Source organism: Equus przewalskii, chromosome 2 (genome assembly GCF_037783145.1).
Source record: "Equus przewalskii isolate Varuska chromosome 2, EquPr2, whole genome shotgun sequence".
Lineage (NCBI taxonomy): Eukaryota > Metazoa > Chordata > Mammalia > Perissodactyla > Equidae > Equus > Equus przewalskii.
The window spans coordinates 5,865,108-5,883,676 of record NC_091832.1 but is presented as its reverse complement, the minus strand read 5'-3'; the positions used below and the strand labels follow the sequence as shown (position 1 = coordinate 5,883,676).

Sequence of the window (18,569 nt, the reverse complement as noted above, 5' to 3'; positions counted from 1 at the left end):
GGTCGCTGTGAAGGGAGACCCAAGTGATCTGCTGAGGGGAGGGGCAGAGGGCTCAGGAGAGGAGGGAGGGGTCGAACTGGAGGTTGGGTGGGACAGGGAGAATGACAGTTCTGAACAGCCCAGCAGCACTCAGAAGCCAGTAGCGCCCAGCAGCCGGGGTAGGCGTGGAGCAGGGGGGACCAGTGGATTGTCGCTGGGTGGGGTCTGCCCGGAGGCTGAGAGGCAGGCCTGGGGCCCAGGTGTGCGGGTGGAGTCTGGGCCTGGTGAGGAGAGGGGGCGGCCAGGACGCACTCACAGGCCATAAACTTTGCAAGATCTGAAGAGAACCATGAGAGACGCTCGTGTGGTTTAAGTCTCCAGACACTAACTGCTGTGCCAGGATGACCTGGATTCAACCCTCCGGGGGGCTCCACAGTCAACAGGGACCGGACCCCAAAACAGCTGCTTTAAGCACTGAGCTTGCAGCCCACCTGCCCTCCTGTGCAAGACTGGCTGTGTGGCTGGGGCGGCAGGAACAGCACACTAGTGTCTCCCTGGGCAACGCGCTTCAGGACACGAATGCCGGGGCAGCACGGGGAGAAGAAGGAGCCCTGGACCAGGAATCCAGGGACATCACCCATGGCGCACCGCCACGGTTACTCCATCTGGGGCTCAGATGATCCCTGTCTGGCTCTTTGAAGCCATTAATGCCCACTATGAAAGGAGCACACGCAAAAGGAGAGGACTTGTAGGCAAAGTAGGCATAGGGTGGACTGCAAGCTCGCTCACAGGGCCGGCTAAGTAAGCCCACCCGCCAGGGCCTGGCTGGGGGTCAATGCCGTCGGAGCGCTCGGTGGAAGGAGAAGCCCCATGAGCTCAGAGTTGGGGAGGCGTGTCCCCCAGATGGCTCATCTCTGTTTCTGATCTCAGTACAGCTCCTTAAATGCCTCATGGGTCGCCTTCTTAAAGACCTTGACAGCAAGCAAGTCCAGGAAAGAGGACACCCAGGGTGCACCAGGCGCCATGCCAGGCACTGTACACAGGTGAGTATTGCTCTCCCCACTTTTCCTGTGAGGAAATTGGAGCTTGGAGAAGTTAGGGAGCTTGCTCGGGTGGCTGGAATCGGAACCCACAGCTGTCTGACTACAGGTCTGTGTGCCCCACAGGAGGCCCAGGAACCTCAGGAGACTCTCATCAGCCTGTCCATCGCTGCTGTCGGGCCACAGAGGTTTCGTTGATGCTCCAGATGCTTAATTCACCCGGTGAGCCAGGTAGCTACCCTCAAGGGACTCACAGTGTGAGCAGCAACCTTAGAGAAGTTTTAAGGAAACTGCTTTTATGGGGTTTAGATGCTGGGAGAGGCGAGCTCCTTAAGTAACTTTGCAGCTGCCGCTAGGCTGTCACCCTCCTGCAGAAACACGCCGAACAGCCACCCCATTGTGGCAGCATCTCGGCCATCTGACCACGCACACATCTGCCCACCCGCTCTGCCGCTGACAATGGGGTACGACAGATCCACGCCGGAGGGAGTGTCAGCCCGACTGTCTGGGAGGGGGGCTGGCGTTGGCTATGGGGGCTCCTCCTCTCCTCCCGAGGGCCCCCCAGAGCTGGAGCGCGGACGTCCATCTGTGCTGGCATCACTCATTTCTGACGCAGCCTGGCAGGTGCTCTGGCTGAGGGGAGGTGGGATAAAGGCCTGGAGGTAACATTGCCTCATTTTTGTGGCAGGAGATTGACAAGAGGTCTGAGGGCAACTGGAGGGCCTCTGGTTCGCCGCCTTCAGGAAAGGATCAAGCTGGTGGAAACAAATTCAATCATTCTGATTTAAGAAAAGGCGTTTTGAGGGCTTTCCTTTCCATTTTATATCACTCCTGGAGTCTTAAATCCTAAATTCTTTTTATTCAAAACGGATTTATTTCTGAAGTATTGGCCTAATGTCATTTTAGAAACTTTACTCAGAATTGAGTTTAAGGAGCTTATCAGGTACCTTCTGCCCACAACTTGGGACTGCAAAAGACACAGTGCACCACCTGTATTTTGTTTTTAGAAGGATGGGTTTAATGTTCTGACTTTGTCCGACTGTGATGCCCACTACAATTATGGATAATTATTATGTCTTGCTGAGAAATTACAGTGGGATATGGGCCATGCAGAAGACAGACTGATGCACACAGTGCCCCCAGTAGATTCAGAAACTAAATAGCCGTATTTAGATTTCGGTAATGGCGTGGAACAGGAAAAATTCTCTCCTGCTGGGGGGTGGGGTCACTAAAATTACTTCTAAGGAAAAAATCCCTCTCCCAACAGTGCAAGCGGAGTAATCAGCAATCTAAAAGAGGTAAGAACCAGGGAAATAAATAAAGGAATTAAAAATCAGGACATTTTAAGACTGAAAATGAGGCTTTGTTTGTAACATGTTCACGAAAAGAATGTCAGTCTTTCAAAAAAGGCTGCAATACCAGAGCCACAGGCCTCTGATTCCCATTCCCTAAGGCGGCAGATATTGATCAGCTGCCCGCCACGTACCAGATTCAAAGTATGTCAGTTTTTAAAAAATAATAGACATCCCTTAATGTCAAATCCTATTGCTATATGTGCTAAAATCACTGATTGATGACACTTTTTTTAAAAATTAGAAACATTAGATTTGTAAAGGTTAATATGCTTTTTTACTCAGTCATTCAGATCCTGGAACAGACTCTCATAAGGACAAACAGTTTTTAAAATATGGTGGAGGAATTTATCACATAGAATTAATCATGGCATTCGGCCTCCTGGTGCATTTCCTATTTGGGCCACATACTCTTGCAAACCAGGGTTAAATAAGAGAAGGGCCCTGTGCAGGCAGATGGGGGTGCAAGGGCCTGGCCGAGAGTCTAGAGGGACGAGGTGGGCGAGGGAGTCGGTGAGCCTGGAAGCAAAGCAAAACAGGGCACAGGGGAGGAGAGCAGGGTAGAGATGGAAACCGGGGTGAGCCAGCTCATGTGAGCGAGGCTCATCTTAGGCGAGGTTTACATGTGGCTTCCAGAGCCTCTGCAGACAGTAACCGACCTCCCTCCAAACCCCATGGTGAAGTTGGACTCACAGTTCTGTGACTTCCTAGCTCTGTAAACTTGAGCATGTTACTTGGTTTCTTGTACCTCAGTTTCTCATAGGTAAAATGGAGTCCTTTCTTATAGTGAGGACTCAGTGAGTTCATCCATTTAACATGCTTGGCACAGTGCTCAGTAAATGTTAGCTGTTATTATTTAGAAGAGTGAAGTGGATATTTTTCATTTTTTTTACTACCCAACATTGAAATCTCTTCCTCTTGTGTGGGTCCTGGTGGGAGGCAGGGCTTACCCCACACAAAGGAGGGTGAAGGTGGGCCTGGGGGCAGCCAAATACACACCCCCTCTTGGGATTTTAATCCTGAGGGAGTGAGACAAAGGTGCCCAACGACCCTTAGGGGTGATCTGCAGAGCTGGTGGCCATGAGGAAGGGGTGGCAGGCCTGTGTGGCAGGGCAGCCGGACTGTCCCTGTGGTAACTTGGCATAACCCCCATTGCTAACCTTCCTGGCCCCTGCCCTCTGCTCTTGCAATAAATTCCTTTTCTGGTGAGTTAGCCAGGGGTTGTCCACTGGTTTGCAACTGTCAACTTCAGGATCAAATTCACCTGCTATTTACCCTCAAAATGAGTTTATTCAGGAATAGCCAAAACAAGTGCAATCCAGGAAGCACATGCTACGGTGAACCAGAGGCAAATCCAGAAAATAAAGGAGGGGAGCTGCTTTTTCTAGAGAAAAGTGGGGAGTAAGGAGAGGTTGTTCTAAAGGAAAGTCCATTGGAGGGAAGTTACAGTTCAGGGTGACAACAGCTTCTCATTGGCTGAGCTGTGGCATCTCTCATTGGCTGAGCTGCGGCATCTCTCATTGGCTGAGCTGTGGCATTTCTCATTGGCTGAGCTGTGGCGTCTCTCATTGGCTGAGCTGCGGCATCTCTCATTGGCTGAGCTGCGGCGTTTCTCATTGGCTGAGCTGTGGTGTTTCTCATTGGCTGGGCTGTTGCCGGGTGGGGAGAGAAATCTTCCTTCAGTAGTGAAGTAGTTGTACTTGTCAGAGATGCAAGTATGAGTCTCTTCCCGTTTGGTGTAACTGATGGTGTGTGATAGGGTGCGAGAGCTCCCCCTAGAGGCCGCCACCTCTCCACTTTGGTTGAGGTTTCTTATTAATTTCCACACCGCCAAGAACTCTTAGAGGAGCCAAGCTCAACAGTGTCGTCAAATATCACTGCCCCCTGGAGACCAGGGTTAGGCTGATGGTGGAAGGGCCAGAGGCATGATGACAGAGCCCTTGGGAGGGCAGGACAGGCAGAAGCCACACCCATACCTCTGAACCTGGAGATGGTAGGGGGCTGGGAGGCCAGCAGGTAGGGGAGGCAGCAAACGCTTACCCAGGACCCACACTGCGGGTTTTTGGTCTCTAATCCTTTATCACTGTTTCTCTGCCAACTCCTTCCTTGCTGGGAGCATGGATTCTTCTGCAAGTGGGGCAAGGGTGTGTTTATCAGCTTGTTGCAAATTACATGGTAAACACCATCCCCCTGGCTGAGGCGGTTACTGAGTCTCTTTGTTAGATTAATAAGATTACAACAATCTGGGCAGACTTTCAAGTGTTTATTTTCAAAACCTTACTTCAGAGGGTGGTGGTAACACAGTACCAGGCCTGACTGGATCCCGGGTGTTTGGCTAGAGGGCGTTTCTGTTCTGAGTGCTTATTTCTCCACATATGGAGGAAAAATGGTCATTAATCCTCAACCTCTGACAATTTATAGTCCGTATCCTACAGTCCGTTTTGTGATCAAAAACTTGAGGTTTAACACCTACATTTTGTCAGCCTTGTGGCCCAGCTCTCAAAGGGGTCTGAAAAGGGGTTACAGAGAATCCTTTCCCGCAGCTTTTAAGCTTTCTGGTAGACGGCCTGTCCTTCAGTTTGTAACTATGGGCATTTCGGCAAAATTTACTCCAAGTGAAATGCTGTAACGCAACCCCGTTTTCCTGTTGACTGGTGTTATTACATTATGGATGTTACAGCTCCTCGGCAAGCACTCACCAGGCTTTGGGGCACATGGGGGCGCAGGCTGGGGCGGCTCTCCCTGCTGCACTTTAGGACTTTAATCACGCTCTGCCCTGGGACTCTGCGTAGCTCTGGGCCCTGCCGGCCGCGAGGACTGGGGGGATCGAGATGGCAGAAACCGTCTCTGCCTGCGAGGTGCTCTCAGCCCACTGGGGCCATGGAAGCCTTGCACCTCCCAAGCACACAGGCTCTCAGAGCCTTCACCGTGTCCAGTCTGCCTTCCCCACCTCTCCTCCCGCCGCAGTCTCCCCAGGTCCACCTGCCCACCCCTCTTTCCTTCCCTCTAACGCACAGCCCCAGACCGTGGCTGTGGACACTGCACTTCCCAGACACTCTGAGCAGTCTCACGACTCGGCACAGGTTGACCCAGTTCCCTCGCCCTGCCACGCCCTTCCCCGCCTCCTCACACCCTTCCAGACAGGGCTGCTCTTCTGGAGCTCAACTCTAAGCTCTGGGCTCTCCCATATTCCACGCACCCAACTTGGTCCCGGGATTCCCCACCTGGCTTTAGACTTGGCTGCCTCTCTGTCTGACTCTCCCATGAGGCGCTGCACTCTTTGAGGCATTTCAAACTCATCTTTATGACCTCCATGCTGAGCCTGGGATGTACCACATACTGGGAATTTAGTAAATGTTAAGTGAGTACATGGGTGAATGAATGAAAAAAATGAGTACATACCTTAACAGAGATACAAATAATAATTAGCTTTATGTAAAGGCTTGTCAATTTACAGAAGTTTCATACACATCAGTTTACATGATCCTCATGGCGAGTTAGAATAGTTACCAATGCCTGAATTTCAGAGAGGTTAAACTATTGTAACAATAACGATAGCTCTAATGCCTGAGGACTGACTGTGTGTCAGGCACTTAATAAACATGCTCTGTTAATCCTAGAACAACTGTGCAAGGTAGGCAGCCATCTTTTACAGTTGGGGAAACTGAGTCTCAGAAACATGTCTAAAGCCAGAGCCAAGAGTGGGACCACATCTTGGGACTCCCAAGCCTTTGTTTAGTCCCTGACACGATGTTGGCGGACAGGAGGCTGGAGCCAGGTCCAGACAGCCAAAGGAGGCCTGAGCTAAGTCTGGAAGGAGTGAAGCGAAGATCAGAGGGGATGGACAGCCTGGTCAGGGGGACTGACATGGGCAAGGGAGGGTAGGTGTGAGCAGGCAGGCCAGGCTTGGGGCCTGGGACCTGAGGGACAGTGTGAGGGGTGGGCAATGGGGCAGGAAACAATCAACGCTAGTGGCCAGGAGGGACCGAGGCATAACAGGCCTCGAGTGCCCCGGGGTGTCCATGCGGATGGGGGATGAACACCGCAGGGGCCTTTGGAGTATTCTTCTGCGTTAGTGGGGAAGAAGCTGGAGGTGGCAAGACCAGCCAAGGCGATGGTGACAATTTGGACTAGCCGCAAGGCAGCCTAACAGGGTAGTGGAGTAGAAAAAAAAAGGGGAAATAGATACATGGGAAGTGGAGAACATTTCCCATACCTCTCCCCTGCTCTGTTCTTAGGCCAAAGAAATTTCTCCAAAGAAAAACTTCCCCATCCTTTGCTGGTTCAGGCCTCTGTGCCTTTGCACTTACTGTTCCTTCTCCCTCAAGTGCTCTTTTCCCCACACAGCCCCACCCACCTGGAGAACACCTATTCATCCTTTAAAACCTTGCTCAGATGTGACTTCTCCACAAAGTCTTTCCTCACTACCAGTGTGATAGAGTTGACCATCCCACCTCCGTGCCTTGTCTCTGCTTCTGCTAGGGTGTCAATGCCACTGAGGTTAGTTTACTGATCTGCATCTCCTGGTAGACGGTGAACGCCTCAATGGTTGGGACTGTTTCCATCTTTGTGTTCCTGCACCTAGGCCAATGCCTGATACAGACTAAGCACGATGTTTGAATGAATGAATGAACGCATGCACACATGAGTAAACGAATGCATAAAGACATTATTCTCCTCCCTCTTTTCCAGCCATTCCTGATGTCCAATAGAAGTGAGCTACACTCGTTATTCTCTCTCAGATGAGGTTTGAAAAATGTTTTGTTTTCAAAATGCCTTTGTTTTGAAAAATGCCTTCAATTTAAGCTTTGTTTTTGTAAAATTAGTGAGTATCTCATTTGGCAAGTTTGAAACACCCAAAACAAGCAAAAAATGCTGGTGGAAGGGAAAGGAAAAAAGAGGAGAGAGGGAAAGGCTGGTGGGGCCATGGGCCTTCAGTTGCTGTTTTCCCTGAGCTCGATCAGGAAAAACAAAACACCCAGGCCTGGGGCCGCTCTCACAAGCGGCCTCAGACGAGTGTTTACTTCACCTCCTTCCATTAGCTCTTAAGAGGAGCCAATAGAAAAGACCTTGAAAATGGTAAGGAACACCATGAAAGAGACATATTATTCTGCCTGGATGGTAAAATATGGCCTTGTGAACTACGTGCTAGCTTCCCATGCTCACTCAAAGATGATTTTAATATTAAACGTATTCCTTTCATTGACTAAGACATACACTAACTAGGGAGAAAATGTTTTCCAAAATTTAAACTTAAATCTGTTAATAAGCACAAATCTTCATAAAAAAGTCAGAAGTACATGGAGACTAGCAGCCTAACCTTAGACGGGAAGCCATCTGTGACTTTAGAACAAGGGTTTTTACTCACTGGAGGGGGCACACTTTTGTGAAATGCTAAACCAAATACCACGGAACATTATTATGGCTTCAAAAACTAGTTACAGGCTTCAATAAGCACACTTTTATCACAAGAACACACAATCTAAAGCCAAAATAGTTCAGTTTAATACGCCAAAAATATGCTCACCCCATACATTGTTAGAAAGAGCAGTAGGAAAAAAAATCTAAAATTTGCTGCTAATTCATTTGACGGCAGCCAACGTCTCCTATCTTTCTTGGCAAGAGGGCCATTTTTCTATGCTGTATTTTGCACACAGAAATCTGCATAGAGTGATTTGCATACCAAAAACACGTTTGTAAAAGAAACTACTTGCACAGAAGCCAGGGAGAGATGGGGTTGCCACTGTTGGCTTCTATACACACAACGCCCCCAGGCTACTTGCTTTCCTTTTTCAAACATACTGCATTTCCCGCAAAGGGTTATGCACTTTATGATGCATTAAAAATTAAAGCAAATATATCTTTTATATATCCAAGAGCAACCATAACAACGATAACAACACAGGCTAAATATTTCCATGCTAACAGTCTTCAACTTTTTGCTAAGGGGCTGGGAATAATAAGTGCTATAATATATTGAGCTTTTATTTTATACCATGTCTTTTACATAAATTATTGCTAATTCTCGCCATCAGTCTTCAAGGCCAGTGCTGTGGCTCCCCGTTTTACATGAGGAAACTAGGCTTGGGGAGGTGAGGTGGCTCCCCAAAGCCACGCAGGCCAGCAGCAGCAGCGAAACCAGGTTTGGAAGTCTGGTCTGACTGCTCTGCCCCTTCCTGCCACCCTGTTCCCCACTGCCTCTCTCTTTCCCCGGTTTTGCCAAATACCTTTGTTTCATTTCCAAGGCTGGGTCTACCAGGCTGAGGGGTGGGGGAGTCATGCTGGCAGAGGTAATCACTTGGGTTTCCTGGCCTTTTTCTCTGACGAGCCTGGAAGCAGGGCAGCTAGTCTCAAGGCTCAGGGAAGGAGCCCAGGAAAGCAGTGCAGTGACAGACAGGGTGGATGGGCAGTGGCCTGGGGTGCGGAGGGCACCGGGGGCGGGGAGACAGATGGGTGGCTGCACAAAGAAGGTACGCGGTAGTTGAGATGCAATGGAACCCTCCCACTCGGTGCCCATGCGCTGTCACCAGTTCAGTGCCAGCCCAGCTGTATTCTTGGAAACACAGAACGGTTTTGTGTGTACTTAATTATAATGCTACTTACAGACAATTTGTCAGCAGCAAATCAGAGGCTTGATGCACTTCTTAAGAAAAAAAAATTGGTAGTGGTTCTTTGAAATGTGTCCATCTGATGAATCCTTTGGATTCTTCCAGTATACAGCATTTGAGAGAAATCGGCCATTTCTGGAATGTCAATCGGGGGGAAAGTACAAAATGAAAAGACTGAGGATGTCTGCAAAAAAAAAGATTATCAACATTTGCTTTCCTTAAGATGTTTCTTTGTGTATTTTTTCTCACCTAGTTTCTCTTTTCCAGGGCACGATAGCAAAATTTACACCTAATCCTCTCTCGTTACCCGTGGATCGCCAGTGCCCGGAGATTCCTGGCTTTGAGACTTCGTTATGTATTAGTCACTGTTAGAAAGCAGTTTTTCTGACACTTTCAGTAATAAATCCCTTTGATATGATCTATGGTAGCTCTGCCTCATAGCAAGTTCCAGGCTAAAGCAAGTAATGGAATAGCAAACTGCTCTGGAGGCAGGCAGACCTGGTTTGAATCCTGGTTCTGTCACTATGGTTTTACCTTACTTAATCTTTCTGACACTCAGTTTCTTCATCTGTAAAACGGGGAAAAGCATATGAGGGCAGAACCTGGTTGCCCATCCAACAGCCATTTCCCTCTTCATCCTTGCTAACAACAGTGACGACAACGAAAAATCCTGATTTTGTTCCAGTCCCGAAGTGCGAAATCCCAGCAGATGCGCTGCGTTGATCTAAACCCTGCATTCCTGTTGTCAGTGACTGGTTTACAGGGTCTACAGGAAAGCGTGTGACCTAATTCTGGCCAAGGATGCTGAAGAGGAAACCTGCCAGAAGCTTCCGAGAAAGATTTTCCTCTCTGATAAGAGAGACCCTTGAAGAGAAGGCCCATCTGCCTTCATCCACTGGCTCCCTGACCCACGCTGTTTGGTGCTGTGGCAGCCGTCTCTTGAACACGAGGGGAACGATCACTGACACACTAAAGATGGCAGAGCAGAAGGACCGAAAGAGCCTAGGGCCTTGGGGACAACACTGATCTATTGAGCCGACCTTGGTCCACCTATCTCCAGATTTCTTGTTAACAACGTCTTTATGGTTTAACCTATTGCGTATTGAGTTTTGTGTTGCTTGCAGTCAAAAACAATCCTAACTGACACAAATACCAACCCCACAAGATGGTTGTAAATAAATGATACATTGTATGTAAAGTACTTAACACAATACCTGGCACAGTAAGTGGTTGCTATATATATATATTAACAACATTTATGAGACATGGGTAATGATCTAAAAGAGCAAAAGTTTCAAAACACAACACAGATAAATAAGATGAACGGTACCGATTTAGCATGACAAAAAAGCTTTATATTCTCGGTAAGGGTGAGAGGAGACACTGAGGTACAAGACTATGATTACAGCCTCAAATCCTCATATCTGGGAGTAAGATGTAACTATAGGCAGAATGTGAACGCTATTGGAGATGAAAGGACTGTGGTTCTTGGCCAGGTTTCCATCCAGCCTCTTACAACAGACAATCACCCTGTCAGCAGCTCCGATTCATGTCTGAAGACCAACAATTACATGTGAATTACCAGCCTTGCAAAGGGGCAGAATTCTTTCAACTCACAGAATCTCTTTCCAGAATACCAAATTTTACTAGTTGTTTTTTTTTAAGATTGGCACCTGGGCTAACAACTGTTGCCAATCTTTTTTTTTTTTTCTGCTTTATCTCTCCAAAGCCCCCCTGTACACAGTTGTATGTCTTAGTTGCAGGTCCTTCTAGTTGTGGGATGTGGGACGCCGCCTCAACGTGGCCTGACGAGTGGTGCCATGTCCACGCCCAGGATCCGAACCCTGGGCCGCCACAGCCAAGCGTGCGAACTTAACCACTGGGCCACGGAGCCGGCCCCATACTAGTATTTTCTTAAAAATATGTTATTTCTTTATAGCAGGAAAGATAGATATACTGACATATATTTAAAATATAATACTCATTGAGGAATATGTTGTCCTAGATATCACCTACCATCTCGGAGCACTGTAGCAACTCAGAGGACTATGTATACTTTACACATGAGACACCAGTTTTTGAAACAACCTACTAGAACACAAAGAAAGAATACAGTAAAATAACATGGGAAAATACCTAGCTAATAGAGGTCATGTCATGTAATCAATACTCAAAGTAAACCAGATTTTTTTCTTCACTCTGTTTTAGCAAAGAGGCAAATGACAAGATTTCAAACCAACACTGAGGATTAGACACACACACTCATATCCACTGCTGTCTAGGGTCAGCGCACATCCACCCCGAAGCCCAGTGCTCTCTCCAGCGACAGTGCCGTGCGACGAGTGTTGATTGTCATAACTGGTGGCTCATGAGGCTTCACAAATCCCAGAATTATTAATCGTATTCAGCATACAATAAAAGAGAAGTAATCAGACATATGGACAAAAATCTGTCAAGGATTGAAAACAAAAGGTGATTTCTGGTTACCTTGCAGTTCATTAAATAAAATCACCAATTCCTGAACATTTTGGTTAACTGAGATTTTCTTGTACACTGTACACACACCTGCTTTTCTCAAAATATATCTGCTCCTTTTTCTTTCTTACAATAAAGGGCAAAACTGTTGGTGGCTCAACTTCGTACTTTGTGATTCTTCAAAATGAATGATCTCTGCATCTCTAGAGACTAAGATGTCATTCATTCCGTAGAGGCAATTTCCAGCCTTTACCACATGGTGGATTTTTTCCTACTCATTTGTATGGGATTTAACATGTCACATAATGTCACAGTCAGCAGTTTGCTTTTGCAGCTGTAGTCTTAACTGGATTGAGGAAGATAGAGGTAAGGGCCATACCTTAAAAAGAAATAGATATTTCAGGTGCATTTTAGAGTCTCATATTTTTATAACAGCTTTATTTGAGATATAATTCACATCCCATGAAATTCCCACTTTTTTCCCCCCCAAGACTGGCACCTGAGCTAACAACTGTTGCCAATCTTCCTTTTTTTCCCGCTTTTTTGTTTCCTCCCCAAATCCTCCCAGTACATAGTTCTATATATATATTTCTTTTTAGTTGTGGGTCCTTCTAGTTGTGGCATGTGGGACGCCACCTCAGCATGGCCTGATAAGCCGTGCCATGTCCACGCCCAGGATCCGAACTGGCAAAACCCTGGGCTGCCAAAGCGGAGCATGAGAACTTGACCACTCAGCCACAGGGCTGGCCCCAAAATTCCCACTTTTAAAGTGTATAATTCAGTGGTTTTAGTATATTCACAAAATTGTGCAACCATCACCACTAATTCCATAACACTTTCATTACTCCACAAGAAACCCTGTACCCATTAGCAGGCACTCCCCATTCCTCCCTCCCACCCCTCCACCCCGACCTGGCCCCTGGCAACCACTAATCTACTTTCTATGACTTTGCCTATTCTGGACATTTCCTATAAACGGAATCATACAATATGTGGCTGTGTCTGGCTTTTTCACTTAGCATAATGATTTCAAGGCTCATTCATGTTGTAGCATATATTTTATTCTTTCATTTCTTTTTTTTTAATAGCAAATAGTACTTTATTTCTTTTTATGGTGAAGCTCTACCATTTATACAACTTCTTTTTAAAGATTGGCACCTGAGCTAACAACTATTGCCACTCTTTTTTTTTCTGCTTTTTCTCCCCAGATCCCCCCAGTACACAGTTGTATATTTTAGTTGTGGGTCCTTCTAGTTGTGGCATGTGGGATGCCGCCTCAGCATGGCCCGATGAACAGTGCCATGTCTGTGCCCAGGATGCGAACTGGCAAAACCCTGGGCCGCCGCAGCAGAGCACACGAACTTAACCACTGGGCCGCAGGGCCGGCCCTGATATACAGCATTTTTATCTATTCATCAGTTGATGGACATTTGGGTTGTTTATACTTTTGGGCTATTATGGATAAAGCATCTCTTGGTGTCTTTTTTTTACTGAGGTGAAGTTCATTTAACAACCATTGTAAAGTGTACAATCGAGTGGCATTTAGGGTATTCATAATGTTGTTAAACACCACCTCTCTCTACTTTCAAAATTTTTTATCAGCCCAGGAAAAATACTCCATGTCCATTGAACAATTGCTTCCCATTCCCTGGGCCCCAACCCCTGGTAACCACTAGTGTGCTTTCTGTCTCTATGGATTTGCCTATTTTTGACATATTCTATAAAAGGAATCACACAATAGGTGACCGTTTGTGTCTGGCTTCTTCCACTTGCATGTTTTTGAGGTTCGTCCAAGTTGTAGCCTGTATCAGTATTTCGTTCCTTTTCATGGTTGAACAATGTTCCATTGTATGACTACAGCACAATTTGTTTACCCATTCATCTGTTGATGGACATTTGGGTGGTTTCTACCTTTTGGCTTCTCGTGATATTTTAACATCCCCCTCGTCCTCACCCTAGCCCAGGCGACCACCCTCTCTCCCCTGGATTACAGCAACAAGACTTTAACTGACCTCTTCTCCCTCACTCCATCTCTTTCCACACAGCAACTCACAGATGTACAACTTTTCAACACTCTATACTTTTTCACAGCACTTTGCATAATTGTAAATTACTTTTCCTACTGGACTGTAGGCTCCACAAGGGCAGGGACCATGTCTGAAGCTCATCACAAAAACCCTTCTGCTAGCACAACGCGTGGCACCCTGTGGACGTTGATCGATGTTATAGGCTGGGGCATGGGCAGAATTATCAAATTGTCTCTAAAACTTTGGATACTCCATCACCGAAGGTCTCAAAATACCGTAACTAAAACGGACACACACGTTAGTTATAATTACATTGTTGGTACCCTCTCTACTCACCCACCCACCCAAGTAGTAGCACTCAGGGAAACAAAACCTTCTAAATGATACTGACATTTAAATTTCCCTTCAAGCAGTTCTTTGCTCATGATTAAAAAGATAACTGATCTTTAAGACCACATAAAACAAGCACACTATAATTGAATGGCTGCCTATCAAAATGTGATCTTCTGACTTGAGTGATTATGCTTGCCTTTGAAAGGGTCAAAAGAAATACTTTCTAAAGACAGACTTGTACAGCAAGGAAAAATACTCATGACACTAATACCTTGATTCTTTCCAGTCTTGATCAGTGTGGTTTAACATGTAAAAACGGCCTTTGTTTTTCAAGATTTTACCCACTCTTCTTTATCACTTCTCAAAGGACACATCAAGGGATGAGGGTACAGTTCCCTATCATGAAATTAACTTCACATACTTGAAAAAGCTACTTTAATCACCACCTGGGGGAAAAGATAAATAGTCTAAGCCAGCTTGTTTAGCTGCAGAAACTACAGATTAGAGGGAAAAATGAGAAAACGCAATAGAATAAAGCCTCTTGTTGAAACTGCAGTACCACCAATTTAAAAAAGAAAATTAAAAAGCAGTTTTCACAATCATCTGCCCCTTCAACCTAGGACTCGGGCACTGACGTGGTGTGGGAGATGATTTAAATATTAAATTAAATGTATTGGAGTATTTTGCAATTTTCTTACTTCTAAGCAATTTTGCCATAGGTTTTTCACAATTGAAACACAGTACAAACTTTCCATTAGTGCAAAATTAGGAAAGTTTTATTAAAGTACATACAAATAAAAATTTTAAAAAATGTTTTGAGGTACTATAAAAAGCAATTTATGAAAAGGATAGTCATTGCTTATGAGAAGGTGCTTAGCTAGAGTAATGAAGAAAATGTGGCTGGGATTCAGACCGTAGCACGTATCAGCTATGTGACTCTGAGCAGGTTACTTAACCTCTGAGTCTCAGTTTCTTCATACATAAAATCGACTTCAAGGATTAAGATTACGAGAAAATGAATACAAAATGTCTAACAGTAGCAGATGCATACTCTGGCTTTTTTAATTCTAACAGATACGTGTGATTTCAGAGTGGTAATTACAGACAAGATAAAATGATCAATAGAAGTTTAAATTCTTCCAAAGGAATAGTAACTGGGAAAAATACCTAATCACTCTGAATTCATGTTATCTTTACTTAAATTACCTTTTATTCTTTATTGTAATCTACCCTGGCCCCTATATACTTAGACACGTAAACCACCACCAACAACAAAAAAGGGATAGAAATCCAGGGACTGAGTATGAAAACTGTTGACCCAAACTAAGTAAACCCATTTTCTTGACCACGTCCATGACAGTCAGCATCATGCCAAACAGTTCTCCATAGATTATACTTCTCTAAACGTACACAGTGTATGTTACAGAAATTCTCTGGTGTTGTCAATGGAACAATCAGGAAATACCACAGACCGGAACAAGTGGTCTCTCACTATGTTGAAACTCCATACACTTTGCAGCAATTCTCTAAATTATACTACTGATAGAAAGTACTTTACTTAATAAATTGTTCCCAAGGAAACTTCCTACAAACATCTTACAAGATAACACTAGACAGAAATATATTTTTAAAATTTTGCAAAAATGAACGATTTAGTTTCTGGAAATTTGTTTTTATCATTCTCCTTTACTGAGAACTTTTCTTTTCACTAAACCTGGACACTAACCTCCTAAGGAAAATTGAAGTGTGTTAATAATCCATAAGGACCCTTCTTCCGCATCCTCCCCAATAATAAACAAAACAGAAGCACTAACATAAATTCCATCCCATCTCATTCACAAGTTCTGACTTTTTTCCTCCAAGCTCTTTATTATCCAATCAAGATGGCTCAAACATATTTACTTAAATCTACATACTTTTTAACTTCTGTTAACCACTAAACAGTTTACTATTACATAGTTAAAACATTAACATATTCTAAGTTTGTAGTCTTTAATACAAGCTGCTAAGGCAATCATGTAACCTTTTGGTAAATCATATCAAATATCATATTGAAGTTTATTTCTTATTCACATTCTACAAACATCTCTAATTCACAGAATTTCACTAATTTTATAATTCCTCCAATAAGAGATGTGACGGCTACAGAAAACTGACAAAGTGCCTTATAACTTCAAACAATTTTAAGAACCTCAACGACTGTAAAGATCATTGAAACACCTACCAAACTAAACGAACGGCATTTGTTACATCAAAAGGGAGATTTTCCTTCTAAAGTCACCAAAATCATTCTTTAGGATTCAACAAAAAATTGTTGGAATTTGTAGGGTTTGTGTGTGTGTGTGTGTGTGTGTGTGTGTTTAAATGCCAGGGTGGTAAGATCTCCTTTGGATGTACAGCTGTTCAAAGCAGAACTGTACAAAAGAAATCTGTAGAGAACAGAGGCTTTTCTTTACATATTTATTGCCAGAGCCTGCCCTTCATCTCATTTCGGTATTCCACATTGATCCAATTGTAGCACTTCCTGGAGAGAGCTCTGCTCTAATCAGCAACATCGGGAAGAACATCGGACAAAGCAAAATGAGAAAATGCATATCTTCTCATGCCACGTCTCTTTGAAGACAGTGAATACTTTCTAAGGCATCAGGCAATATAAGTCACAATGTAACTTTTAATAACTTTTACCTGTAATGGACACGAACAGGAAACATGGAATGAGTCCTTCATCTATTCAATAGGGGCACGATTTCTACTGAGATGAACACCGTGTAGCGGACCTTTAGGTTATTTCCTGTCCCATATAGCTATGTTGACCTTAAACCCTCATCAGTAGGCTGTTGAGTAGTGATGGCTGGCTAACCTCCACCGAATGGTGAATCAAAGGAGATACGACCCAGAGACACTAAATTACCCAACATTACTTGCTGTTAAGAATTTTTTCCTTACAACTGTTGAAAAGCTATTGAGTTAAAGCAACCACGCAGACGCCCCAAAGATAATGGTTCAAACCCCAAAGGAAACGGTGGCAATCCTCTTGGATCGCCAAAAAGAAGGAATCAATCATTTAAAGAGAACTCGGACTGCACATTGTCACCTCTCCAAAAAACGTCAACATCTGACACACTAGCGTTGCCTGAACGCAGTCCCCCACTGGACCTCAACAGCGGCCACGGGTGGCTGCAGGGGTGGACGAGTGCACGGCTACTTCTGCTCTTTCAGGGATTCGGGCGGTTGCGGGACCGGAGGGCGAGGCAGCTTGAAATAGACCTTGACCGAGTCGTAGATGAACCACTGCAGCGCAGTCAGGGTGCCGATCATGATGATCCGGGCGAACAGGCCCTTCCACACGCCCCAGAACCCCAGTCTGCGGAGAACCCCGAAGGCCGTGCTGCCTTTCTCCTTGTTCAAAACGGACACGACGGAATCGGCCGGGTGGGACACGACGGCACAGAAGACGCCGGCGATGTAGCCGGCCACGAAGGTCACGGCCAGCTGCTCGGCCTTGGAGCACTGGCTCTGGGGCTTGGGCACCACGTAGGTGTAGAGCGCCTCCACCGTGCGCTCGAAGCAGGCGAACTTCATCATGGTGTAGGGGATCTGCCGCAGCCAGAGCGGCGCCACGCCCTTGTAGAAGGCCCGCAGGCCCTCCTCGCCGTACATGCGCGGGGCGGCGGCCCGCAGCGTGCGGGCGAAGCCGGGCTGCGTCTGGATGCGCACCTTCACCGCCTCCATGGGGGCCAGCGCCACGTCGGCGAAGAACTCGGCGCTGGCCGAGGCGGCCAGGTACAGGCCGGTCCTCCAGGCGTAGGCCGTCTCGGGGCCCAGGCGCTCCGCGTAGTGGACCTTGAAGACCTCGTACAGGCCGAACTTGAAGAGGCCCTGCAGCGAGTAGCCCAGGAAGGTCGGGGCCCAGCCGCGGGCCAGGCCGCGCAGCCCGTCGTCCCGCAGCGTCACGCCGAAGCCGCTGAGGATGCCCGAGTACTTGCCGGGGTCCACCTGCATGCGGCACTTGACCAGGTCCAGGGGCACGATGGCCGTGTGCGTCAGCCCGCAGCTCAGCATGCCGCCCAGGCCGCACAGCAGCAGGTACCTCCGGGAGCCGTACTCGTAGCCCGGCTCGTCCGCGGCCGCCCAGGGCCTGCCCGGGCGCGGGCCGGAGCGTCCCGCCGTCGGGGCTCCGCAACCGCCAGCCTCGCACATGGCCGCTCCGTCCAGGCACACGCTTGCTGGGCCCGGGCGCCTTCCTCACTCAGGGGCCACAGAGCAGATGCGCACGCGCCGTGAGCCTCCCCCGCGGACCCCCGAACCCAACGGTCCCGGCGAGGGTGAGGGCCCCGGCACGCGCGAGGCTTCCACCCCGCTCACCTACCGGCTCCACGCCGCCCAGGACGGTTTCAGTGGGAGCATCGCCGCCCCCCCTCACCTCCAGGACGGCGCTCCGCCCCCTCACATCTTCGGGCCAATGGGCTTCTGGTAGCGGCAGGAACCCCACCCCTCAGCCCTCCTCAGCCAATGGTCAGTGGCCGCTGGATCTCACCTTGGCCCGTGGGAAAGGCTTTCGGTGACCAAGTGGCTTCCGTCCAGCTCAGCTGCCTAGTCTTCTACAAAGATGCTAAAAAAATAAATCAACAAGTACAAACATGAGTAAACACAGGAATAGGCGAGTAAATAGATGAGGAGGTGGGCAAGGGGGCGAAGAGTCGCCATGCACGGTCTCCTTCCGAAGAGGCCTTGCTGGAGTCCTCACTCAGCTGT

At 47.0% G+C, this 18,569-nt stretch overlaps 2 long non-coding RNA genes and 1 pseudogene across 2 annotated transcripts in view; 1 reads left to right on the top strand and 2 right to left on the bottom strand.

Moving 5' to 3' along the window:
* LOC139079159 (uncharacterized) overlaps window positions 1-18,569 on the bottom strand; it is a 24,558-nt gene extending 5,989 nt beyond the window's left edge. Inside the window, exons 1-2 of the long non-coding RNA XR_011532509.1 lie at window positions 18,352-18,569; window positions 8,975-9,114 (exon numbers count right to left, since the gene is read on the bottom strand). This is a non-coding gene — a long non-coding RNA (uncharacterized lncRNA). The remainder of the gene's footprint in view (window positions 1-8,974; window positions 9,115-18,351) is intronic.
* LOC103541131 (uncharacterized) lies at window positions 109-11,614 on the top strand. The gene is made up of 3 exons (XR_011532508.1): window positions 109-1,022; window positions 1,146-1,250; window positions 7,064-11,614. It is a non-coding gene; the product is annotated as an uncharacterized lncRNA (long non-coding RNA).
* On the bottom strand, window positions 14,569-18,265 carry LOC139079157 (solute carrier family 25 member 3 pseudogene; annotated as a pseudogene).